The sequence below is a fragment of the Panicum virgatum genome, chromosome 3N, assembly GCF_016808335.1.
Source record: "Panicum virgatum strain AP13 chromosome 3N, P.virgatum_v5, whole genome shotgun sequence".
NCBI lineage: Eukaryota > Viridiplantae > Streptophyta > Magnoliopsida > Poales > Poaceae > Panicum > Panicum virgatum.
The window spans coordinates 66,562,433-66,588,125 of NC_053147.1; the positions used below are offsets into that span (position 1 = coordinate 66,562,433).

At 45.0% G+C, this 25,693-nt stretch overlaps 1 pseudogene; it reads right to left on the reverse strand.

The window, feature by feature from the left end:
* Positions 1-833: 833 nt before the first annotated feature.
* LOC120666884 lies at positions 834-25,070 on the reverse strand (annotated as a pseudogene).
* Positions 25,071-25,693: the final 623 nt, after the last annotated feature.

A 25,693-nucleotide genomic window follows, 5' to 3' on the forward strand; every position in this document is an offset into this window, starting at 1 on the left:
GATCAGGATTCACTTTCATAGAGTAGTGTTACTTGATATTCTCTACCTCCCTCTAGTCTACTTTCCTGCTCGGATAGCAGTTGAGGTGCGAGGAGCGGGAGTTCTCGCACCAAAATCGGGGGTTCTTGGAGGTGTGTTGACCGGGAGTCCGGGATACCAGAATGGCCCGTGCCGAGGTGTAGGCGGAGGATAGGCGCAGTCAGGAGGAGGTTGGCCGCCGGTGCGGCCATGAGGCTGCAGGGATGGGAACGACAGAGGCAGGGGTGGACGGCGGCGGCTGAGGAGGCAGGGGACGAGCGTTGGTGGAGGAGGAAGAAGGAGGGGATGGACGGCAGTGGCGGCAGAGGACGAGGCAGGGGACGGGCGCTGGTGGAGGAGGAGGAAGCAGGGGACAGGCGGCGGCGAAGGAGGTAGGGGTGGGTGCGCGACGGAGGAGGAGGCAGGGGCAGAAGCGGAGGAGGGGGGAGGAAGGGCAGCAGCAGTGGCGCGGAGGGGGCAGGGGCGGCGGTGATGGAAATGAGAGGAGAGAGGCGTCAAGAACGGGAGGACTGAGGTCTGAGGAGATAAGGTGGGAGGTGGGATGTTGGGCTGGTTTGATAGGCTTCCTTTGGGCTTTCTTTTCGACTCAAGGTCTACTACTTCTCTCTTTTTCTTTTCTTTTAGAGGCATATGATGTGTATTGCAAGATATATGTATGTATATGGCACCGTCTAGAAAAACGTCTTGAAACGCCTAGTCCTGTTAGAATTGACGGCGTAGAAACGACGAAAAACAACGAAATCAAACCACAAGAGACATGAGGATTTAACGTGAAAAACCTCTCCAATGCGAAGGGGAAAAAACCACGGGCGCCAGCCAGCAAATCTTCACTATATCGGGGTGAGTGTTTTACAACGCCAACAGCGGCTTACAAGAGGAATAATACAGCGAAGAGCAAACCCTACGTACAATTCTTCGCTCCGGCCTAGCCTTCGGCTTTACCGGGCCTCCGCTTCACTCCGTCGGAAGTCGGCTTTTTTCTTGTGCAATGAATTTGGATCACAATATAACAAGTCCTGCCTAGGCTCTAGGCGGTGGGTCACTGCCTAGATAGCGACTAGCACCTTTTTGAGCATTGATAGAGTATCAATACAAAGAGAAGGGATAGATGTGTCCCTTTTATTTTTGCTATACAATACACGCAGCAATGAATGCATTCATGTTACAGGACAAAGAATGCCAGGTCCGGCTACTGGTCCTGCGATGATGGTGGCGAACGAACCCCGGCGGACTGACGAAAAGATAGCATGCTGGGAGAGTCGACTCTGACGATGACTTCTTCCTCAGCGGAGTCATCGCTCGAGTTGTCATCTTGAATCACCTTCAGTTGCTGCTGGTCTGCGGAGGTTGCCGGCGCAGGAGCGGTGGTGGTAGCCTCGCCAGCGTCTTTCGGAGCTGCCATTCGTTTCATGTTTGAACCCTCCGACTGCACGGAGAGCAGAGGCCGGGCGTTGGCTGGCCTCGATGGCACCCAGGGGTAGGAAGAGCTGTGCCTCTTGTTCGCGACCGGCATGCCACGGGGCCTATGACGCCGGTGACCCTGGCCACCCTGGCCGGAGGGGCTCACCATGCTGCCGTACATGCTCAGTTGTAAGGCCCTGGCAGAGAAGCTGCCCGGCTGGTTTCTGATCTCACTTAGGTTGGCACTGTGGCCCCCCGGGGACCTCTGGAAGCTCTCCGGCCAACGGAGCAAGCCGCTGTGCTCCTTGCTCATTGTCCGTGGCAGCTCATGGCCGTGAGACAGCAGCGACGCGGTTCGCTGAAGATCAGCCTCTGCCTCGGAGGCCCTGCCCATATCAAAGAAGAAGATCCGTGCTCTAGCCTCCGCTAGGTAGATGGGTGCAGTATGACAGTAGTCTACAAGGTACACGGCTGCAAGCATGAAAATACTCAGAATCCTTTGTTTTTCTTTTTATCTTTTGAAAGTATATGAGGAGGGTGAGAGGACTGCTTGGAAACCTGAGGACTCAAGTCCGAATATGCTCAAGTCAGCGTTTGATGGCAGAAGTACCGCTGGAGGCGTGATCAGATTCTGGTTCCTGGTCTTCAAGAATCCTTCAAGCAAAATGCCAATGTGATTCTGGTCAATTTCGATGTCTTCCCCCTCGATGTATATGTTCATCGTCGACCTTTCAGCAACGAGAACCCTGATCTCATGCATTGCCATTTTCTCAAATATCTGAGGAAGCGAAAGCCTAGAAATGACCAGAGCACTTTCCTGTGATTTCCATTCAACTGATTGCCATTAGATATAGATTCTGTGATGCAAACTTCCCAATGTAAACCAGTACTGTATTACCTGCCACAGGAAAACCTCAATTGAAGGATCTGAATGACGCAGCTCATCTATCTTTTCAGCTTCGATGAAGAAACAGTGTACAACGGAATCTGTGATCATGTCACAGATATGGGGCTTTCCGATCAGCACCTCAAACAGAGCCAAAGTGCTTCCATGTGATAAAATTGGATCCAAGGAATGCCTTCTGCTTAATCTTTGACTTGTCCACTGTTAGAAAAAAAGAAGTCATATGCTCATTTGAACAAAACAGAAAAGACTGCAACAAGATGCATCAAAGTGTTGTTGTTGAGGAACAAACAGACCTTTACTACACCAATAGATATAAGCCATATACCAGTTGGCCTTGAGCCTTCCCGATATAGGATCGTGCCATGCCCTCGTACAGTTTCCTTTGTATTGCTTAGCAAAGGATCACGTGAAGCAGCAGGCAGCGCGGCAACTAACACTACCGGAAACCCGAACATTGCCGAGTGCCAAGGGGTTTGCCGAGTACAATTTTTCGGGCACTCGGCAAACAATCTATTTGCCAAGTGCCATCGAGAAAACACTCGGCAAAAAAAGGCACTCGGCAAACAAGGTTGTTTGCCGAGTGCCTAGAGGTTGGCACTCGGCAAAGAGGTGTTTGCCGAGTGCCAAGGGGTGGGCACTCGGCAAACATCCCATTTCTGAATTTTCTAAAAATTTTAAAAATAGCAAACAAAGTCTAAAAATTATGAGATTTGGCAAGATGTCATAATATCATATGTGTAGGTTGTGAGAAAAAGTTGAGGAGGTTTCGCACACTTTTGTCATGTACGTGCTTACAAACCGATACATCTCCGAAGAAAAATCATAGAGTTGAGAATGATCCGATAAGAATTGGAGTCAAATTGATGGTCAAATTGTTGTTTGAGTTCAAAACTTTTTGTATAGCCAATAGATAGCATAGATTGCTTAACGTGAAATTTTGGTAATTTTTCAAGTCCATTTGGTATTTTAAATTTTTTTACTTAATTTTTTTGCTGAGTGTATTTTATTGGCACTCGGCAAAAAGAGGCTTTGCCGAGTGCCATAAAAATACACTCGGCAAAGCGTCTCGGATGAATTTTGAATTAGAATTTTTGGAGTATTTCAAATAACCTCGGATGAAGAAACTCACAACAGCAAAGTTGTAGATCTCGAAAAGTTAAGAAACTTTGTAGTTCACAACTTTTTTATTTGAATGCATTTAGGATTTCAAATATGTGTTTGAATTTCTCAAATTTGAAATTCAAATTTTGCAAACGACCTCGGATCAAAAAACTTACAACATCAAAGTTGTAGATCTCGAAAAGTTATGGTACTTTGTAGTTCAAAAGTTTTTTATTTGAATACGTTTAGGGCCTCAAACAAGCAATTTTATCTCGAATTAGTATAATATGTGGAGAATCAAAACAGAATCTAGACATATGTAATACAGGGTTGGAGTGGTAGAGGAGGCTACACGCGAAGCAAGAGGTCACGGGTTCGAATCAAGGCAGCCGCGTAGCGCGCGATTTAACGCGAAATAATAGCGAGACTTGTGACATTGGATGATTGGTGTGATTACCGGGTGAAAATAAAATATTTTGCTATTTTTAAACGCTGTTTTTCTAATCTGGTTTCGAAAAGTTTGCCGAGTGCTTTTTGACACTCGGCAAAGACTTTGCCAAGTGCCCGAAAAAAGACACTCGGCAAAGGTGCCTTCGCCGTCACTTTTTTTACCGAGTGCGGTTTGCCGAGTGCCACACTCGGCAAACCATTTGCCGAGTGCAAAAGGGCTTTTGCCGAGTGTATTCGACACTCGGCAAACAAGGCCAGTCCGGTAGTGTAAGGGATGAGTGTTTAGAAGATCACTAACTCTTGGCATTTTCACTAGTGGTGGATTCCTCTTTAACTTCTTCAAGTCTGTCTGCCAAGTGAATTAGTATACTGGAGTTTAGCATATTTATTGCAATTTGCGAACTGTTTTCAGAGGGAGAACAAAAATTAATATGTTAAATATTCCATCTACCTGCAAAGCATCGTCTAAATGGACCATTTCCTTCTCTTCCAGTAACCCAGTCTTCTGGAGGTTTTGAATGTACTCGCTCAAGTGTGTCAATACAGAATATGTGACTTGTCGCGTCTTTACCACACATAGCACCTTTTTTTTTTTGGGGGGGGGGGGGTCAAGATCAGATAGTGCAATTTATCAGAAGGAATCTTTCAGTTTATTTATGCAATGATCTTTCTCTTCGTTACTATATTGGTTTTGCACTTCCCATGTTTTATGAAAAGAAAACTGCTAGGTGAATCTTCTACGATTTTGTGTTGGAAGTTGGAACTGAGAGTTCCACAGCAGTTGAATGAGATGATAGAAGAACATTGTAACCACAAACCTGCGGGAATGTGACTCGAACATCTTCCAAGAATTTTCTAGCTTCCTCTCCCTCAGCATTACTTTCGTCAATAACAATTCTTGCAACCTCACTATCACCTGAAGACAGAAGAAAACGAATTAATAGATGGTGAAGTTGGTGAAGTGCGTTAGTATCATATGAGCACATTGAAGTCAGGTTATCCACAAAACAGCATAAAAGAGGTAAATGGATTCAACATAAAGGGAATGGCATTTTCAATCAAGCTTTCAGAATTCTAAGTTACTGAAACATAAATTCAACTACCCATTTCGTCATTGAGCTAACATTGTTTGACCCATCCACATTTTCGGCCGATAAAGTGATTTTCCAGTGAAGTAGGGCTCTGTCACCTAGTTTGACAATTAAATGCTTTAACTGATTTCTATGGTAAAGGTAAACTCTTCTTAAAGTATGCTTTCTCTTGATCTACAGGCCAAAAACAATGTACAGCTATAGAACAATATGTCCACTGCACATGTAAATCTCATATGCAATTTCTTACTGAGATTTTTTTTCTCGTTTTGCACCCCAGAGAAACAGGTAATTTGAACGAAAGAACATATCAAGAGTTCACAATATATTACCGAGAAAATCATGAAGCTGCCGCCTTGCAATTCTGTGAGCACGAAGAAATGCAGCACAGATGTAACATCCTGACTCCAATCGTTCGACTGTGAAGTATGTGACAAGCTTTCGTGGCAACCTGCTCATCTGAAGGAACCTATAGTAACTCGGGAACTGGACATTGGATTTTAAACCTTTCCAATCACATAATGGTTGTCTAGAAACAAGATCCATAGCTTCATCAACTGATCTCATCAGAATATTTGCGGTAGCTTGATTTATTCGTCCCTCTTCAAGCATAGCCCAGTAAGAAGCTTGCACACCTGTCCAAATAAATTGTCTCTACTATAAAAATTCATAACAAAAATTATTAAGTTGCATAAGTATAGAACATATAACCATTGAGGGAACAATAAGCAAACAGTTTATGGATAAATACATATTGCAATGAGAAGAGTGCAAAAATGGAAGGACAAATGGACATCAGTCAGAACCCCAGCATATCAAACTGATCAAAGAAATCTCAGGAAAAAGAAAATATATCAAAGTAACGGAGGCCAAATGTTATAGATTATTAGATTTGGTTAGGGTAGATGCTAACTGACTGAATTAACAAACTAACAACCTCAAACCTTATCTTCCTAACAAAGCTTATCTAACAAACCAATCTAAACAAACTAAAGATAGGTGCTGCTTCTGGTTCATGCTGCTGCCTCCATGCCGATCACGCCCATAACACAGTCACTAGCAAGACAGCAATTTATTTAGAAGACAGATAATGTATCATCAAGCTACAAGGATGGAAGGGCTTAAAACATGGTGATAAACAATGGGTGGAGAAAGTTTGCATGCTTACTAGCGACAAACAGGCTTTGTTGTTGTTATTAGAGTATATTTGGGATATCTCTATAATAGGTGGGTTAGGATTGTATCCGGACTCTACCATACCATAGGAGAGGCTTGCCCTCCAAGTCATGTACCCCAAAATATACCGGCCTAGACCTCAATGCAATACAATCAATCCATTACACACCAATTCTATTCTCCCTATATGGTATCACGAGATTAGGTTCTCTCCTAGGCCACGAACCCTAGTTTTCCACTGCTCCCCGGTGCCCTCGTCCTCCAGGCGCCGCTGGCCGTCCCTGGCTCTCCCCCAGCAAGCCCCTGCGACGGTCCTCTAGTGCCCCCCCCCGGCGAGATGTCGATCTCCGCCGGGGGGCGCGCCCTCCCCCCCCTCCACGACAGATCTCGATATGCCGGTCTTCCAGTCTATGCGGCAGATCGATCTGATCCGCTATCGTCGTCATCAGGCAGCAGCGAATCATGAGGAACTAACCCGGGTGTCACCGTCCCTTCTCCGCTCCACAGCGACGGCGCCCAGCCCCGTCACCGTTACCTCCGCCGGCGCCGCGGCCCCACCCCTCGCCGCCCTCCCCTCCGTCGCTTCGCTGGTGGGACTCGCCGTCCCATGCCGCGAGCGGCTGTGCCCCTCTTCTCTGGCTCCTCGTCGCTGGCGGCTTTGGCCACCCTGTGCGCCCCAGCAGGCGGCCCCACCCTCCCTCCGCGCAACTTTTCCCTGGCGGGATCCGCCGCCGGCGGACCAGCTCCGTGGCTCCCACCTTCTCCCTTGGCAGATCCGCGCTGGGCTCCTCAGTCCCGGCGATGCGGCTCCACCTTCTCCCCTGGCAAGATCCGCCGCGGGCAGACCGGCTCCGGCCTGCTCGTCTCTGCCGGCGGGTACCACACCGCCTGTCTTCGTCGCCCCCCGCCAGGCCACCCCTTCCGCCCTCTCTCTCTCTCCCTCTAGCTCTGTCCCTTTCTCGCAGTGGCTGTCAACCGTAGTGGCAAGAGAAGGAAAGAGATAAGAGGGTGAGGGTCTGTGCTAGGTGCACCCAAAGGTTCTCCACAAGATGCTGCAGCTGTATCTTTTTTAGTTTTTCCCCGATTCGCTTATCGGGTTTGAGTCGCCCACCGCCCGTCGATCGCACGTGCACCTACCTCGACATCATCACTGGCATCTTCACCACTGTGACCCGCCCTGGCATGCGGTGCGCGCAGGGGCGCCCCTTCGCCTACATAGCTTCTCCGCCGGTCATCCCCGACACTGCCGCCACCTCTTCCATCTGCGCGGCCTCGTTCGTCATCGCCTCGCGCGTGCGCCGTCGGTCTGATCAAGCCGACCCATGCACTCGCGACACTGCTTTTGGGATGGATGTCTCGAGTACGCGTGCATCATCACCGACACTGAGGGTTGCAGCTGCCTCACTTTGTTGCGTCGCCGCCAGTGATCCTCTTCGTCATTGCATCTTCACCGCCGCCGACTACGTCCTCAACTTCGTCCACGCCGTCCTCCCCGACCGCGTCTCTGACATCGTCGTCGACTACGTATCGCTGCGTCCTACACGCATGGTCTTTGTCCAGCTGTTCGAGTTCTTCACCGACTTCTACGACCGCCGCCACCGCGACCACTACGTCAAGCTAGCTGGCCTTTGGGCTAGTGCTCGGCTGCTCTATCTCTACGCTTCTTCTAGCACGACCTCGTCGCCACCACCCTCGTCTCTACTTTGCCTACTTCGTCTACTCCGACAACCGCGGGATGCTTCGGCTTCTTCTCCCTCGCCGTTCTGTGCCGCAACTGTTGTCGAGACCTCCTCTGCTGGTCCCCTACATTTTGCGACTTGATTGTGCGCTCTCCCTTGCACATCTGGTACTGGCAACATCGGCGCGTGCCTTCGTCCCTGACGCGCTGCTGGGTCTAGCAAACACGGTACTCGCCTCAGCCTTGGCGATTTGACGGCGTCATCCTTGCTTCGTCCTCGACGCATGACCATCTTCGTCTTCGTCTATGGCGCCTTTACGCCACCACTGTTTGGCGCCCAACTTGTGTACCAGCTGCGTCATGTGCGGCTACCTCTGCATCGGCTACCTCAACACCTACCAGGACCACTACTACTTCAAGCACGATGTCATCGACCATGGCTACAAGCTCTCGTCTCGGCTTCCTCGACATCAGCACAAAGGGCTACCATCCGCATGAGGCTTCGCCAGTTTTTCTCCAGTCACAGCATTCGTACTGCACCGACGTTATGTCTGCGGGTGGATGTCAGTCTTTTGGTTCCTATCTCCAGTCTCACCGTCTGTAGTGCTCCCGCTGTGACGGGGGGGGGGGGGGGATATTAGAGTATATTTGGGATATCTCTATAATAGGTAGGTTAGGATTGTATCCAGACTCTACCATACCGTAGGAGAGGCTTGCCCTCCAAGTCATGTACCCCAATATATACCAGCCTAGGCCTCAATGCAATACAATAAATCCAGTATACACCAATTCTATTCTCCCTACAATTGTTTCTCCAACTAGTAAGCTACTCCAATAGGCTAATGTCAGCAAGAAATGGTGAATATGACAGTATTTTTACTTTGTCATTTTGAGAAGAAGGTTTAGAAAAGGAAAACTTAGAACAATTAAGCTGTATGTGCATGGGTACAGGTCTTAGCATCAGTGGTAGGACATTCAACTTTGACAGGCCAGTTGAGGATAATTCCTCATACCAATCGTCAACGCTCTAAGTAAACCACCATTTGTATATTTCTTCTTGCATTCTAATTATAGAAAAAATTGAAATAAAATTCAACATCAATATCAACAAAGCCTTTTAATCCCAAGCAAGTTGGGGTAGGCTAGAGTTGAAACCCAACAAAGACCATTATTCATGGTTCTGGCATGTGAATCGCGGCTTTCCAAGCACTCCTATCCAAGGACAAATCTCTAGATATACTCCAGTCTTTCAAGTCTCTTCTAATTGTTTCTTCCAATGTCAACTTCGGCCGGTCCCTGCCTCTCCTTATATTACCGTCGTGCTTTAGGATACCACTATGCACTGGTGCCTCTGGCGGTCTCCGTTCGGCATGTCCAAACTATCTCAGCCGGTGTTGGATAAGCTTTTCTTCAATTGGTGCTATCCCTAGCCTATCCCGTATATCATCATTTCAAACTCGATCCATCCTTGTATGCCCACAAATCCAATGCAACATGCGCATTTCTGCAACACTTAATTGTTGGACGTGCCGCCTTTTTGTAGGCCAACATTCCGCACCATACAACATTGCCGGTCTAATTGCCGTTCTATAAAACTTGCCTTTTAACTTCTGAGGTACCTTCTTGTCACAAAGGACGCCAGATGCTTGGCGCCACTTCATCCATCCCGCTTTGATTCTATGACTAACATCCTCATCAATATCTCCATCTCTCTATAGCATCGATCCCAAATATCAAAAGGTATCCCTCTTGGGCACTACTTGGCCTTCCAAACTAACATCTCCCTCCTCATGAGTGGCGCCGAAGTCACACCTCATATACTCAGTTTTAGTCCTGCTAAGTCTAAAACTTTTGGACTCTAGCGTTTGCCGCCACAACTCCAGCTTCCTATTCACTCCCGCACGGCTTTCATCAACTAACACGACATCATCAGCGAAAAGCATACACCAAGGAATATCACCTTGTATGTCTCTTGTGACCTCATCCATCACTAGGGCAAAAAGATACGGGCTCAAAGCTGGTCCTTGATGTAGTCCTATCTTAATCGGAAAGTCATCTGTGTCACCATCACTTGTTCGGACCCTAGTCATTACATTATTGTACATGTCCTTAATGAGGGCCACATACTTTGTTGGGACTTTATGCCTATCCAAAGCCCACCACATCACATTCCGTGGTATCTTGTCATAAGCCTTCTCCAAGTCAATGAAAACCATGTGTAGGTCCTTCTTCTGCTCTCTATACCGCTCCATGACATGTCTTATTAGGAAAATTGCTTCTATGGTTGACCTTCAAGGCATGAAATCAAACTGGTTCATAGTGACCCGCGTCATCCCTCTCAAACGATGCTCAATAACTCTCTCCCATAGCTTCATAGTATGGCTCATCAACTTAATTTCCCGATAGTTGGTGCAGCTTTGAATATCCCCTTTGTTCTTGTAGATCGGCACTAATATACTCCTTCTCCACTCTTCAGGCATCATGTTCGACCGAAAAATACGGTTGAAAAGTTTTGTTAGCCAAACTATAGCTATATCACCTAGGCACCTCCACACCTCGGCTGGAATACCATCAGGGCCTGTCGCCTTAACTCCTTTCATCCTTTTCAACGCCTCTTTGACCTCAGATTCTTGAATCCTCCTCACAAAGCGCCTGTTGGTGTCATCAAAAGAGTCGTCCAGCTGAAAAGTTGTATTCTCATTATCCCCGTTATACAGTTTGTCAAAATACTCTTGCCATCTAAGTCTGATTTCATCCTCCTTCACCAAGAGCTGATCCATATCGTCCTTAATATACTTAACCTGGCTGAAGTCCCTCATCTTTCTCTCACGCACCCTCGCCATCCTATAGATGTCCTTCTCTCCTTCCTTTGTATTCAGTTGTTGGTACATATCCTCATAAGCCCGACCCTTCGCCTCACTCACAGCTCGCTTTGCGATCTTCTTTGCCACCTTGTACTTCTATATATTATCTGCACTCCTATCAAGAAACAAACGCTTATAACACTCTTTCTTCTCCTTAATAGCCCTCTGGACGTCCTCGTTCCACCACCACGTGTCTTTAGTTTTGCACCCACCCCCTCTGGTCATCCCAAAAACTCCCGAAGCTACCTTCCGAATGCAAGTCGCCATCTTCTCCCACATGTAGTTTGCGTCGCCCTCTTCATTCCAAGAGCCCTCCATAATAACTCTTCCCTTGAATACCTCGGCCATCTCCCCTTTTAGCTTCCACTACTTCGTTCTTGCGATCTTGGCTTGTTTAGACCTACGGGCATGTATCTGAAAACGAAAGTTGGCCACCAGCAGCTTATGTTGGGAAACTACACTCTCCGGGTATCACCTTACAATCGAAGCATGCTCTGACTAGTGTGTTGGCCACTACTGAAGGTCACTAAGTCGGACTCTCTCTTTTGAAAGAAAGTGTTGGCTAGCATTAGGTCAAAAGCTACAGCAAAGTCTAAGACTTCCTCCCCTTCCGGATTTCTGCTACCAAAATCAAAACCCCCATGTGCCGTCTCGAACCCTGTGTTTGTGGTTCCTATATGACCATTAAGATCTCCTATAAAAAACTTCTCCCTAATAGATACAGCTCTAACCATGTCATCTAAGTCATCCCAGAACTGTCTCTTAGCACTCTCATCGTGTCCTACTTGGGGGGCATAAGCACTAATAACATTCAGGACTAAGTCACCAACAACGAGCTTGACTAAGATGACCCTATCTCCTCGCCTTCTGACATCCACCACATCATCCTTGAGGCTCTTATCAATCAAAACTCCTACTCCATTCCTATTTGCAGTCGTCCTATGTACCAAAGCTTGAAGCCAGTATCCTCTACCTTCTTCGCCTTCTGGCCCTTCCATTTAGTCTCCTGAACACATAGAATATTTACACGCGCTCCTAATCGCTGAATCAACTAACTCTCTTAACCTACCCGTAAGGGACCCTACGTTCCAACTACCTAGACGAATCCTAGTTGGCTCGACTAGCTTCCTTGCCCTTCGCACCCGCCGAGTCAGATGCGAAGACTCTTGCTCACTTTTCACTACACCCGGGCGCCGATGTAGCGCGCCACTGAGGAAGCGACGACCCGATCCTTGCTCACTTAACACCGTATCCAGATCAAGACACGACGCGCCACGAGGGTGACGACCCGTCCCTTGCTCACTTAACACCATATCCGGGTTCCGATATGGCGCGTCGCTAAGAGGGTTACGCCCCAACGGTTTTCTCTTGGGTTTCATCTCCATAAGAGTGAAATAAAATTATAGAAAAAAAATAAAAATAACAACTTTTAACTCCAAACGACCGGAAGATCTAGCCAACAGTTAAACCTTCCATGGTTTGATCTTCCCCTGGAAAATGTCAAATGTTCAAATGATTATTGGTTTTACACGAGAAAGGGGTCTATACTTGAAGCCTAAGTATCACTAACTCATAGAAGCTATCCACTCTAGGAGCCGCATGTGAACAGTACCAGTGGTCATAGAATAAGGAAGTTAACTAAAGGGCGTACGCAGTGCCGTAGGCTTCCCGCACTGCGCAGGGACTGGGGAAGGGTTGTTTTAAGCGCCAAGCCTTACCCGCACAAATATGCAGAGGCTGGAGCTCGAACCCGAGACCTTCCGGTTATAGATGGTAGGCTCTACCGCTGCACCAGGCCCGCCCTTCAAGGAAGTTAACTAAAAGGGTCACAAAAATAAATTATATTAAGCCTAAGAAAAAGCATTAAGAAAAAGCCTCAATCACAAAAGGGAAGAGAACCTATGCTAATTCGATATGTTAATATTTTTACTTCAATATTTTTATGCAATATTTTCGTCAGATAAGCTGATCAGTAATAATGTACCATTTAAAAGACGCACTCGAATATCTCTTATGTTCATGGTATGCACATGGTCATCTTCGTCATCAACATCATGGGGATGCTCTGGATCATCGTCCAAGTCATTCAAACATGTGATATGTTTCTTTACAGTAGCCCAGTCAGCAAGTCCAAGTTCCTCGTCATCCCTAAGCTCACCAAAAGCCTCTAATGCTTTGTTTAGCATTTCATATCTTGTATATTTCAATATGCGAAGCTGCCAAAAAAAAACATTTCAGAGTACTTTCTTAGTCTGCACATATGCGCTATGGATAGATATTGTTTTGAAAAGATATGGATAGATATTGTAGAAAAGAGGGAGCAATATGTATCTCTGGTGATACAGAGAACTAGGAATCTAGAATATATTCTTCTTTTTGTGGCCTCAGCCATAGCTTCTAGAGTTTAATTGGCCTCTCTTGGTCCTTTTCCCCTTGGATATTCTGGACAGGTTGGAGTTGCAAAAGGATCTATTATCTACAATTAATTCACAAGTAATTTGGCACTTGGCATGGTAGCATACATGCTAGATTTTGTGAGTGAGTCAACTGATGACCGTTAATTAACTTGCGATCTTGAAGGCACTTGACTAAGTGGCAGCACATAAAACGTTGCCTTCGTACAAAGATATGCAGCTCTCCTGCGTGTTCGAGAAAAAAATAAAATGTTGCCTCACTACCTCACTAGTAATTAGTCAGAGAGAGGGCATATGGGCATAAATAGAACTCGAAAGATTTCTAAAACAGGAAAACCTTTAATACCAAACATGAAATGGTAGATGACAATTTGTGAGGCTAACCTTTGTTGCTGACAGTTTGTCCATGCTGAGGATATGTAACAAGAATTGTGTGGTTGAACCATTAAAAATCAATGTCAAAAACACGATGCCACCAGTGAAGAACACAAACTGCATAAGCTATAACATTAGCAAAGTTCATATTAGACATTTGACACTTTCACACAGAAAAAAGGGCATACCATTGTTCCAACTTCCGGTTTAAGATAAGGTTGAACTACATCGCTGGTGCGCTATTAAAAGTATTCCAATATATGCGTCAGAAAACTCTGTAGTAGACTAATGTACTTGTACGAAAATGAAAGCACAAATGAAAGGGTTTATTGGTATACAAATGGAACTAACTTACCTTAACAGATAGTGATAGTGACAGAGCAACAGCCCCTCGCAGCCCTGACCAAACAAGAATCATGGCCTCTTTGAAGTCCAACCCATACCCAAATTGACGCAACAATGGGTACAAAACACTAACAACTATAAGGCATAAAGCAGAATAAGGAAGCCCCACGAAGTGCCTACAAGAGCCAAAATATAAAGTGAATGTACACATAATGAGGTTTAACAGAATTAAGCTCATGGTACAGAGAGCTCATATCAGACCTAAAAAAAATATTATCAAATTGTAACTCTCGAATCATAGGAAAACATGATTTTGCAGAACAATGATATCTAAACCAAGATGAAACGTTCAAACTTTTGTTGACTAATTAAATGCCAAGTGTTCCGAGGATAAGCTGATTGAAGTTAAAAGTATAACCCTAGGGCACCAAGACTCAGCAGCAGGGCAGGGATCTGGATCAGGGAGATTAGTCAAACAATTATCTCTGATAGGTCATTAACATCATGTATAAATACCTCGCTTTTGTATATTCCACTATGATGAACATGGGACACCACATGATCAAAACTAGAAAAGAAATTTTTCTTTAGTCCACCAAGGTTTTTTCACAGATCTTGAAGCAAGGTGTTAATGGTTATGGGCAAAGTAGAGATGATATTAATTAATTCAGGTGGATATATCAATATGTTGAATCAAAGCCTGAGTTAAGCACAAATGAAAGCTCATCCTTATGTGTTCATGAAAAACTGAAACAGTTGTGTTAGATCTTCAACAACTTTGAACTTTAAAGAATTGATTTTGTGCCTCAAAAATTATCCACCGAACAGAAGAAGTACATTTCAGGAGGTAAATGATGCATACCATGCCTTTCAAAATGGACATTATTTTGTAGAACACCATCTGCAATAACAACCCCACTGAAGGGAATTCATGGGTGAAAAATTTACAACTGTGTTGTAATTAAGCATAAAATCAAAACAACTAGAAGTTTGGATCAGCTGGACATAAACAGAAAATCAAACAATGTTTTTCTGACATGTACAAAAGAGATGCCAATACCTCAGTATAAAAATAAGTGTATTTGCAATGTAAGCAACCATTTCCCTGAATACAAGAAAAAGAGCAAGCAAACATGAAACTCAGATCAGATATGTAGGTATGTACTTACATATCATAAAAATAAAAATAAAACTATCTTTTAGAATATATATACAAGCTCATGTCAATAACTTACAGAAGTAAAAGAATCCATTATTTGACATGTATTAAGTAATACCAAGATTAGGCTACCTTAATTCAGTGTCAACTGAGAAGATTGCAAGGTACTATCAGTAACCAACAATGGCCAAATTATTCATCAACAAAATTAGGATAGTAATCGCAGTGACACTACGAGTGCTATCAGAATAATTCCACGCGGACATTTCATAGCAATTTGTGTATTTTTATGTTTCTAGGGTTTTATTAGTTTACTTTTTGCTGGTTACAGACCCACATTAACATTGTTTGCACTTTGCAGTGGCGGAGGACCTTCATGACTAGGTGTGGCCAGCACCATACCTTATTTTTTTTCCATTTTTTCCCCAAATACACTACATATTTCTCCATATACCCTGTTTTGTTATGCTCTACTGGATAATCCATGCTCAATTTTGTTACCTGCCACACCTCAAATTTAATCCAAGCTCCGCCAATGATTGCTCGTAAATAGCACAGCAGACCCTGGAATTAGTTTCTGAAGTGTAATAGTGTAATAACTAGTTCAGTGCTTCTAACACCACCACCCTGGCTGGCTCTCCCTCTCACTGACTTGGCCAGCTCCCCAGCTCAGGGTAGAAAAGCAGGATTAGAGGAAGGGGACCGACAATATGGCTTACTTTGGTTTTATACTGCTTAGCAAGGTTTCAGAAAAGTTGGCATAACCTTGGCAGCAAATTTTGCAGGTCAAAGCCCCTTGCTACAATATAGCAAGCAAAGGGCACCACATAAAGCCAGCTGGCGAAATCTAAGATCTCTCATCTAATTGTGCATAGTAGTACAGAGAACCAACCCGATGAACCCACCTTACAAGTTCGACCACTATGCAATTTATTTTTTTTCTTGAACATGCAGGAGAACTGCGTGTCCAGTGTTCTTAAGGCATAACTTAGGCGACAAGGCGTACCCAAGGCGCTACAAGGGCCTAGTTACGCCTGGTGTTTTCTTGAACATGCTTATCCGAGGCACAACAGGACGCCTTATCACCTTAAGAACCATATGTGTGTCATTGCATTAAGTTTTAAGCGGAAGGCACCCATCATATGGTTTGCTCAAGTGCTGCTAAATGTTCTAGACTTCAAGGACATTAATGATGAAGTTCTATGCTAGGGAAATTTAACAAACCATTATCAAAGTAGGTGATAACAAAAGCTGGGAGTTGGACATGGATAAAGCTGGCAATAAAGCTGTGCCTTTACAACAGCACATAAATTTACATAGTAAATCCTCTTGAAGTAATGCTAAAACAAGATAAGCATGAACAGCATCACGAAACTTATGGAATACATGGAATACATACAAATAGGAATACTAGGATCAAGAATCTGTCAAGAATATTTATTTTCATTGATAAGAGAGTGACTTGTTTCTCTAACATACCAGAAATGGTGTAAACTTTGCTGACTTTCACCCTTAAAAGCAGTTTTTGCAAAAGCTGCGTAGAACCTGTCCAAGTGATATGGTTAGCACACGAGCAATGGTATTAAACAAATATGCAAAACTATTTGTCAAAACAAGTTTACTAACATTCCCAGTGTCATGACTGTCAAAACACCAGAGACCTCCAGTGAATCTTGTGCCTGATATGAATGAACATTAACAAAAGCAAAGCCTCTGAGGAAAATAGAGGAAAGTAAGGCCTCCTGAAGTGGAATGGTCTTACAGTGAAGAAAGCTATATAGCTGACAGCAAGAGTGAGCGAAATCTCTATGATTGTATCATTAAATATAAATCCCAGCCACAGTACTGATACGATTCCGAATGCAAGGCCCAGAGCAACACTGGTCAAAGATGATACTAATTAGCATTAGAAGCACATAGCCATAAAATTTACTTTGAATTAATAAAGGAATCCCACATACGCTCCAAGCGAAACTTCTAACAAGAACTTTATTACTGAGCCAGCATCAAACGTTCTTCCAAGCACCATTCGATAGAATAGCTGATAGACAACAATAGCGGTCCTGTAGAATTTGTGGTCATTTAGCATGAGTGGAGCTCTTATAGATTTCGTAATTGAACTTGAAATTTCACTATTTTTCAGTATCTTTCATATACTACATTACCCAATATATAACTAATACATACAATGAGGAGAATGAATCCCATTAACTAGTCAAGGGTGCCTTGTATGCTCTTGCTCAGATAAGGTCAGTGCATAGTTAAACCAAATCTTGAACTCCGGATTTTAACTGAGTGACAATTCCTATTGACTATAAAACCTTTGGTTATTAGTATGATTCTACAAATACTTTCAAAATTTAGTTTTAGCTGAATACTTTTTTTCGACCAAGTATTGACTAGCACAGGAAGTCCAATTTATAGGGTTCATAGAGTCCAATATGATTGCACAATTTTGTTCAAGTAGCTTACCCATCATTCATTAAGGATTCACCCTCAATGATTGTACTAAGCTTTTTACTTGCTCCAAGATCTTTTAGCAGTGCAACTACAGCAACAGGGTCAGTTGCACTAAGCAGTCCACCAAGTAACAATGATGTTTTCCAGCTCCAGTCGTAAGGAAAAGTGAGCTGTAGGACACTAGTTAGGAAACATTGGAATATTAAATGCAATGTCTCATCATTTCTCTAAGAAAATACCTTTACAGCAGAGCCAAGTAAAAAAGTTGATAGTACAACACCTGGTCCAGCAAGTAACACCATTTGTGCCATACATCTCTGCAAAATAAGCATCGTAGTCTACAGTCAACAAACATGTGGACCAATAGTGCTATGCCATTAAACAAAATCACAGCAGAAGAGATCCATATCTAGTATTATTATTCATTAGAAGAAGTGACAATGGAGAAACAAATACGATGTTCACAGACACTTTTTTGCCAAAAATGGAGGAGAGGTTCCCCACATGATTTAATGCACAAATCAGACACTTTATATGGTAATGTGTTGCACAGGAGAGTGTAAAACAAATAATGTGTATCAGCTGCAGATTGAGTATACAGAAGTACACAAGATACAGGAGGTTTCCCAATAGATTGAGAACTGACAACAGGATTTGTAAGACTAATTAGTTGCTTTTGTAGCTATATCTGTTGATGAGATAATTTTTCAGGGAGTTATAAATCGGGGGTCAGCATTGAGCCCTTATTTATTTGCTTTGGTGACGGATGAGGTCGCAAGGGACACATAAGGTGATATCTCTTGGTGTATGCTCTTTGCTGATGATGTGGTGCTAGTTGACGAGACTAGGGCAGGGGTTAATAGGAAGTTAGAGCTGTGGAGACGCACGTTAGAGTCGAAAGGGTTTAGACTTAGTAGGACCAAGGCCGAGTACATGATGTGCGAATTCAGCGCGACAAGGCATGAGGGTGGAGATGTTAGTCTCGATTGGCAAGTAGTTGCCCAGAAGGATACTTTTCGGTATTTAGGATCGATGCTACAAAAGGATGGCGACATTGATGAAGATGTTAGGCATAGAATCTCAGCTGTCTGGTTGAAATGGCGTCAAGCTTCTGGCATCCTCTGGGACAGAAGGGTGCCACAAAAGCCAAAAGGTAAATTCTATAGGACAGCGATTCGCCTGGCGATGTTATACGGTGCTGAATGTTGGTCTACAAAAAGACAATATGTCCAGCAACTGAGTGTAGCAGAGATGCGAATGTTGCGGTGGTTTTGTGGGTACACAAGAAGGGATAGAGTCCGAAACGAAGTTATTCGGGAAAGGGTGTAACACCCCGGGTGTTAATTTCTTCATTAGTCGCTAATCATGTGCCTAAACATGGTCATTAGCATAAACCCTATCATTACCGTTAATTGCGCATGCATAATTACATTTTGAATTTCATGTTATCACATTCGTTCAAATTTAATTATGTTTGAGCAAATTTCTGTTAAGTATGTTTGACCAAAATTTTGAAGATTTGGTTTATTTTCAAAACTGCAGTCAAAATCTACTCAAATCCTGTTTTCAAAGTTTAAATTTCAAATCTGGGCTGAGTTTCAAACCTCTTTTGTCCCAAATCCAAGGATCAAATCAAGTTTTGCCCATTTTCAAAGTTGTAGATCTTTTCTTCCTCTACAATTTTTGTTTTGGCCAAAATTCAAGTTTCACTATGAAATTTTTAGTTTTGGACGGTAAAAAATCGAAACTAAAATTCAATTCATTTGATTTGGCCGCGACCGGTCTGACCGGTGCTCCCTTGTTTGCCACGCATCGAGCATCGCCGCCGGCGAGCGGCGCCACGTGCAGGCCATCCTCGGTGTCAATGCTGTCGTCGCCTCGTCGTGTGCCTCCCATGGCATCCCCATACCCTTCTTCCTCCTTTCGGCCAAAGCTGTGCAGAGCTCCGCCGCCGGCGCCGCGCCGGCCATCTCCGCCATTCCCGCTGCGATTCCACTCGTCCAGAGCCGCCCTACCTCGTCCCTCACTTCCGCCGCCCATCCCCGAGCTCGGCCGAGGACTACCCCGACCGAATCAGTCCCGCTCCAGCCGGCCACCATTGTTGGCCGCTCGAAGCTCTGCCCCGCACGTCGACCTCCATCTTCCGGCCGTCCTCCGCACGAACCGAGCCCGCGGTGAGCTCTCCCGCGACCTCCTCTTCCTCTCCAACCCCTTTCCCCTTCATCTCTGGTGCCGCCCCAGCCGGAACCCTGCCGCGCTGTCGTGCCGACAGCCTGTCGCCGCTGCTGCACGCCGCCGACCGCCTGCGGCAGGCCAGCCGCCTTGCAGGGCCCCCAAACGGGTGCACCCAGTCGCGCTGATGCTGCCTGTGCCCGCCACGTCGCCGGAATCCTCGCCGGCGTCGAGCTCTCGCCGGTCAAACTGCCGCCGCCGCCCCTGTCTCACCCAGGGCCGTTCTGACCGGTTGAAGCCACCGGTTGGCATTGGGTTTCTTTTGTCCTTTTTGTTTATTTTGGCTAGAATGTTGTAAATTGCTTAGAAAATTGCAGAAAAATTCTAAAAATGCAAGTCAATTTTGTTAGCTTAGTTAGATTCATATCTGCAGAGGAAAATTATCCATGCATATGAAATGTCAGCTTTACCCTTGTTAGCGTTTAATTTGTGCTTAAGCTTGTTTATTCAATATCTGCAATTCTGGGAGTCCAAATATCATGAAATTTATGCAGTAGTCTAATCTTAGCATGTGTAATGCGCTGTAAAATTTTTAGGTCCATAAACTGTGTGCATGTTGTAGATCTTAAATTGTTCAAATTGTCTTGTTGAGGATAAAATAAATGCTTTCTGTTATCAATAAACGTTGGTACATTTTTGTTGCATGCTTTAGCAATATCTTTTCATGTTGGTAAAATTTGGTTACAAGTTTAAGGCTGTAAGTCATGTTTTGCCTTTGTTTAGTCCTTAGCTATTGTTTTGTCTTTATGTTGTTGCTAATTTGGTTACAAGTTTAAGGCTGCAAGTCATGTTTTTGCTTTTGTTTAGTCCTTAGCTATTGTTTTGTCTTTATGTTGTTGCTAAAGAAATCCCTTTCTGCATGTGTATGTTTTCAGCGAGATGCTTATTTCAAATTGTTTTTCATGTTCTTGCACTAGGATCAGGACGTGGTTGGCTTTTGCTAAGCTTGGTTCTGGTTGCTTGTTAATTAACTAATTCATTAGTTACTTATTTTGCTTTATGCATATGCTTGGTCTTTTCTAAACAAGTTTAGTAATACTTTTTGTAGGAAACACTTCAGGCTAAAATGAGTTTGATGCATCGACTATTGCGCTTCTATGCATTCATACATCAGCATTATTGCATCTCATTTAGGTACGCTAAATGTACAACGCGTGGACGTGGAGCACGTGCTAATAGAACCAAACCACAAGACGGTGTTTGGTGAACGTATTCTGAAGAGAGAAGGGCCAGCTGGAGCAGCCGAAGAGCCGGCCCAAGGTCGGAAGGGCTCAGGGCCTTGTTCGTACTAACACTGGCTTAGTGTTGATCCCAGGCAAGCCCCGGAGCATAACCCTTAATTTCAGTATTCAAGGTTTATATAAGTAATTGTGCATTTATGTTTAGAGGAGTTGTATGAAACCTAGTATGCATGTTTCTCCCTGTGTACCTATGAGTCTCTACTAGCATACATGTGCCGTTAGAAATGCTTTGCTAAGTAGGAACTCGGTAGAAGTCGAGTGATTTCATGTCACTCGCGAGATATAGGTCCTTGATACTTATGGCAAAGTTAATGGAGGATGAAACCATGAGGCAAGGAAAATGGAGACCGGGCGGAGATGAGTCTGATTAAGAATATGGAATGGATGGAAAGTAAGCCTCCAGCTGTGTCGATTGAGCACCGTATCATTGTTGGCACTATTGATTGAGGATTCAACAATACTAACCACATGCCGGAAGTAGGAGGTAGTCGAAACCGGTAAACTGCGTACCTCTTTACGACGATACTTTGAATTCCGACCTGCTACACTGGGCGTGGGATGATTGCGGGTGTTGGATAGTATGTCGCCTTCGGGTTCTCTGGGAGTTCGCCGTGAGGGGCCCTTCACCTGGGTTTTAGCAGGCGTGGTTCAGATGTCGTGGTAATGATGGAAACAGCTGACGCGTGTAGCCCGACGGGGCTTGCATGTGTTGTGTGAGTTAGATCCACCTTGCTAGGTTAAATCGGATCGATTCTCCATGACTCGCGGATACGAGAGCCTTGATTTTTTGTCACATCGTAGTAAGAATTGGAATGAGATCGGAATGTTAAAAATATGAGATATGATTATGATTATCTGGAAAGATTAATGTAATCAACTATGCTTGCTCTAGATGCTTAGGCAAATCTAGTTGGTACTTGGAATATCAAATTTGAGCTAAAATATTGAAAGTAAGGATCCACTTTTAGCAGCTTTTAAGCAAATGAACTCCAAAGCCAAATATATACCACTAGTCGGGTAAGCCTTACTGAGTATGAGTATACTCGCCTACCCCAGAGAGGAAGGATTTTCCACCTACGGGTAAAAAAATCCCCTCGCCGGTCCCGTGTGCCAAAGCACTGCGATGAGTCGACCTGCCTTGCTGGGTTTTCGCAGGGCTTGACTGGGATTGCTGGCTGGGCCGCATCCCGCAGCCCGCATTCTCGCAAGCTCTTCCGGGCCAAATGCTCCCGGTGTCAGGGCGGGATTGGAGTTTGGGAATTTTCTCGGTCTGTAGAAGAGGACCTCTTAGTTTAATGCTCGGGGGGCGGCTTGCCCTCCCAGGCCAAGTTTTTTTTTAGTATTAGTATACTCAGGGTTTGTTGCTATCCTGTTTTCAGGTATCTGCTGCTGGTTGGAGCTAACCAGGATTCACATTGGTGGTCTCGATGTGACATCCTCACGTCTTCGTAGTATCGTGATTTTTAAATCAAACTTCTATTTAAATTCCGCTGCATTTTGAATTCTGATATTTCACGTAAACTTGTTTGTAAAACTCTGCATTGTAAATTAAATTTGCGAACTTTGGTCTGCTTGTAATCATCTGTGCTCGTCTTCGTGCGAGACTTCCAGTGTTTTTCGATCCTTAACCCAACAGACTGCCGGATTACACCGTTTTAAGTGCGTGGTAATTTAATTAACCATTAAGATGATAGTTAGCTCACTTAAGCATGTTTAATATAAGCGGTTCTGTGACAAAGTGTAGGTGTGGCACCAATTGAGGAGAAACTTACCCAACATCGGCTGAGATGGTTTGGACATGTCCAACGGAGGCCTTCTGAGGCGCCGGAGCGTAGTTGGGTTCTAAAGCGTGTCGATAAAGTAAAGAGGGATAGAGGTAGGCCTAAACTGACTTGGGGCGAGTCGGTTAAGACAGACCTTAAGGATTGGAATATCTCTAAAGAGGTAAGTTTGGATAGGAGCGTTTGGAGACTAGCTATCAATGTACATGAACCGTGACCTTTGTATCTTTTGGGTTTCATCTCTAGTCTACTCCAACTCGCTTGGGACAAAAGACTATGTTGTTGTTATAAATCACAATTCCAAACTAAAATGACTCAAATAACTCAGAAGGAGAAAAGCAACAATCTGGTCTTCAGAACACGGGGAAATGTGTTGACGCCTTTTCTGAGCCAACACACGAATGCGCTAGCACGCGCAGCACGCAGCGACGCTCCTTGCAGCGCCGCAGCACCAACCGGTCCGACCGGTATGGTGGACCGGTCAGACCGGTCTCGCCGGGGTAGCCCGACGAGGATCCAATGAACGTCCGTCAGGGAGGGACCCCGTCGGGGCAGACGCACCTTGCATTGCTTTAGGTTCGGCAGGCCAGCTAGGGCATCTTCAAACGCCATGGAGACGCGGGGAGAACAGCATATCGAGGTTGGAAAAGTACGGTAACGAGGAAGAAAGGTAAAAACGATAAAGATAGATTGATTTTGTAGATTTGATTGGGTTGTATCTCCTCAATTGGCCGTGACCCTTTATATTTATAGGGAGAGATGGTCTTACCCCATTAGGAGTCGAAATACTAATTAATTCCGTGCTAAAATACAACTCATAACTCGGTCTGGACTGTTTGGATCGGTTTGACCGCTCCTGTAAACCGGTCTGACCGGTCTGCCAGGGTGCAGAACTTTCCGAAGCCATATCTCTCTCATCCGGAGTCCAAATCGGACGTTCTATATATGCATTTTGATCGTCTCGACGAGATCTACGCAATGGTGAAGTCCATTTTGCATTTTAAGAACTTTGACCAGATCGGTCTGACCGGTTAGGTAAAGAGGTCTGACCGGTCTCCTTCGACCTGCCATTTTTGAGTGTGAACAAAATGCCACAACATGTATCAGTGGATCATGCATTCCCAAAGATGGGATTGTTGTGCATTTGTTAGAAGCATCAGCATATGACTGGACTGCATGACAAAGGACTGATGAAAGATGAGGAGCAGGTTTGAACCGCACCAAAGAGCAGGAGAGGAGAGGTGTTGGGCTCTCCATGTGTGCCATGCCTTCAAAGAACATAAAAGAAGGTGTGCTTGCAAGTCGCAACACATAAGGGAAGTAAATCCTAAGGGAACTAGACTCAATTTTCCATGCTCCTAAGCTGTGCACAACTGAGGATTAACACAGAAATGAAGTAATGAACTGCAGAACAGGCAGAAATTTCTTTCTTTTTTTTGAGGACTGGCAGAACCGCAGAAGTAAGAATTGCTGCTGACAAGGATCATACAGCAGTAGTAACCTTTTAAGAGATAATGAACCGCCGAAATGGCGAAATGATTAGACAAGGAAAGAAAATTTTGTGTGTGCACAAGCATTATTGAGATCATATTTGAACATCATACATGGAAGAACAGACAGGATGTACCTTTATTTGGTGTATTTCCATGGAGAAGGAGCTTTCAAACAGGAGGGCAGGTAGAAAAACAGCCAGCAGAAGATCAGGGTTTATGTTGGCCCCTGCAATTTAATTGTTCGACAGAAGGGAAACCAGGTAGGGGATTAGCTACCATAGCTTCATGTCGAATGAATGAGTTGAAGTATTAGAATGAATCGTAGTACTAGGAACTTACAGATACGAATTCCAGCTCCAAGTTTGCCTAGGTCATGTTGTGTTCCGTATTCTGGAAGGCGGGGGTAACAGTATCAAACAGTGGAGAAAGTAAAGAGATAAATTTGGGGCGCCATGAGCGGCTGAATTGAGTAGTAGCTGATTTTTGCAAATAGGGAAAGAGAAAGGGGGAATTCCATCCATTGCTGTACATGAGGTCGAGGGGAGGAAGTTCCATCTCTTACCGAGGGAGCCGAGCGCGACGCCGAGGACGAGAAGGGCGACGGTGTAGGGGACGCGGGTGCCGCGGAGGAGGTGGCGGGAGGCGATGCCCAGCACCAGCGACACCCCGACGAAGAGCACCGCGTCGTCAGGCTCAGGCTCACCCATCTCCTTCTCCCTGCTGTCTCGCTGTCTCTCCCGTCAATGGATCGGCGGATATCTATACGGGATGGAGGAGTACGAGGAAAGGAGGAATAAAGAACGACTCTACGGAAGAGGAAGGAATAGGAGGAATAAAGAACGACTCAACGGAAGAGGAAGGAACAGGGGGAACAAAGAATGCTTCTCTTCGGCTGGTTTAATAGTTTCGGCTAGTTTTGGCTGTTTTCAAAGCATTCTGTGAGGGGAAAAAAAGGTGAAAGAAGCCGGCTGATGGACCAGCAGAATAGAGTGAACGATTCTAAAGAGGATGGAATTTTTTAATTTTAATTCTTCTTAATCTAAAATCTCTACAACTAAAAAGATGAAGAATGCGAAAAAATGAAGAAGGCGAACATACGGTCGCGACGCCCGCACGCCTCCGCTCCGTCATCTTGCCGCCTGCGATTTTGTGCCATCCGATTTTTGATCCGCATCCGTCCAAGCTTCCTGTTGGGGTGCCACCTTCGGCTATCGACCGAAGGCCCGCGCACAAATTGAATGCCACGACAAGGTCTTCTGCCGGCTCGGCAAGCCGAGCGAAGAGAGGCGAAGACCAAGGAGACAAGACGAAACTAGGCGAAGAGAGGCGAAGATCAAAGCGCCAAAGACGAAGACGAAGCCTAGCGAAGAGAGGCGAAGATCAAAGCACCAAAGGCGAAGATGAAGCCGGGCGAAGAGAGGCGAAGACCAAAACGCCAAAGGCGAAGACGAAGGCAAGCGAAGCGAAGAGAGGCGAAGACCAAGGC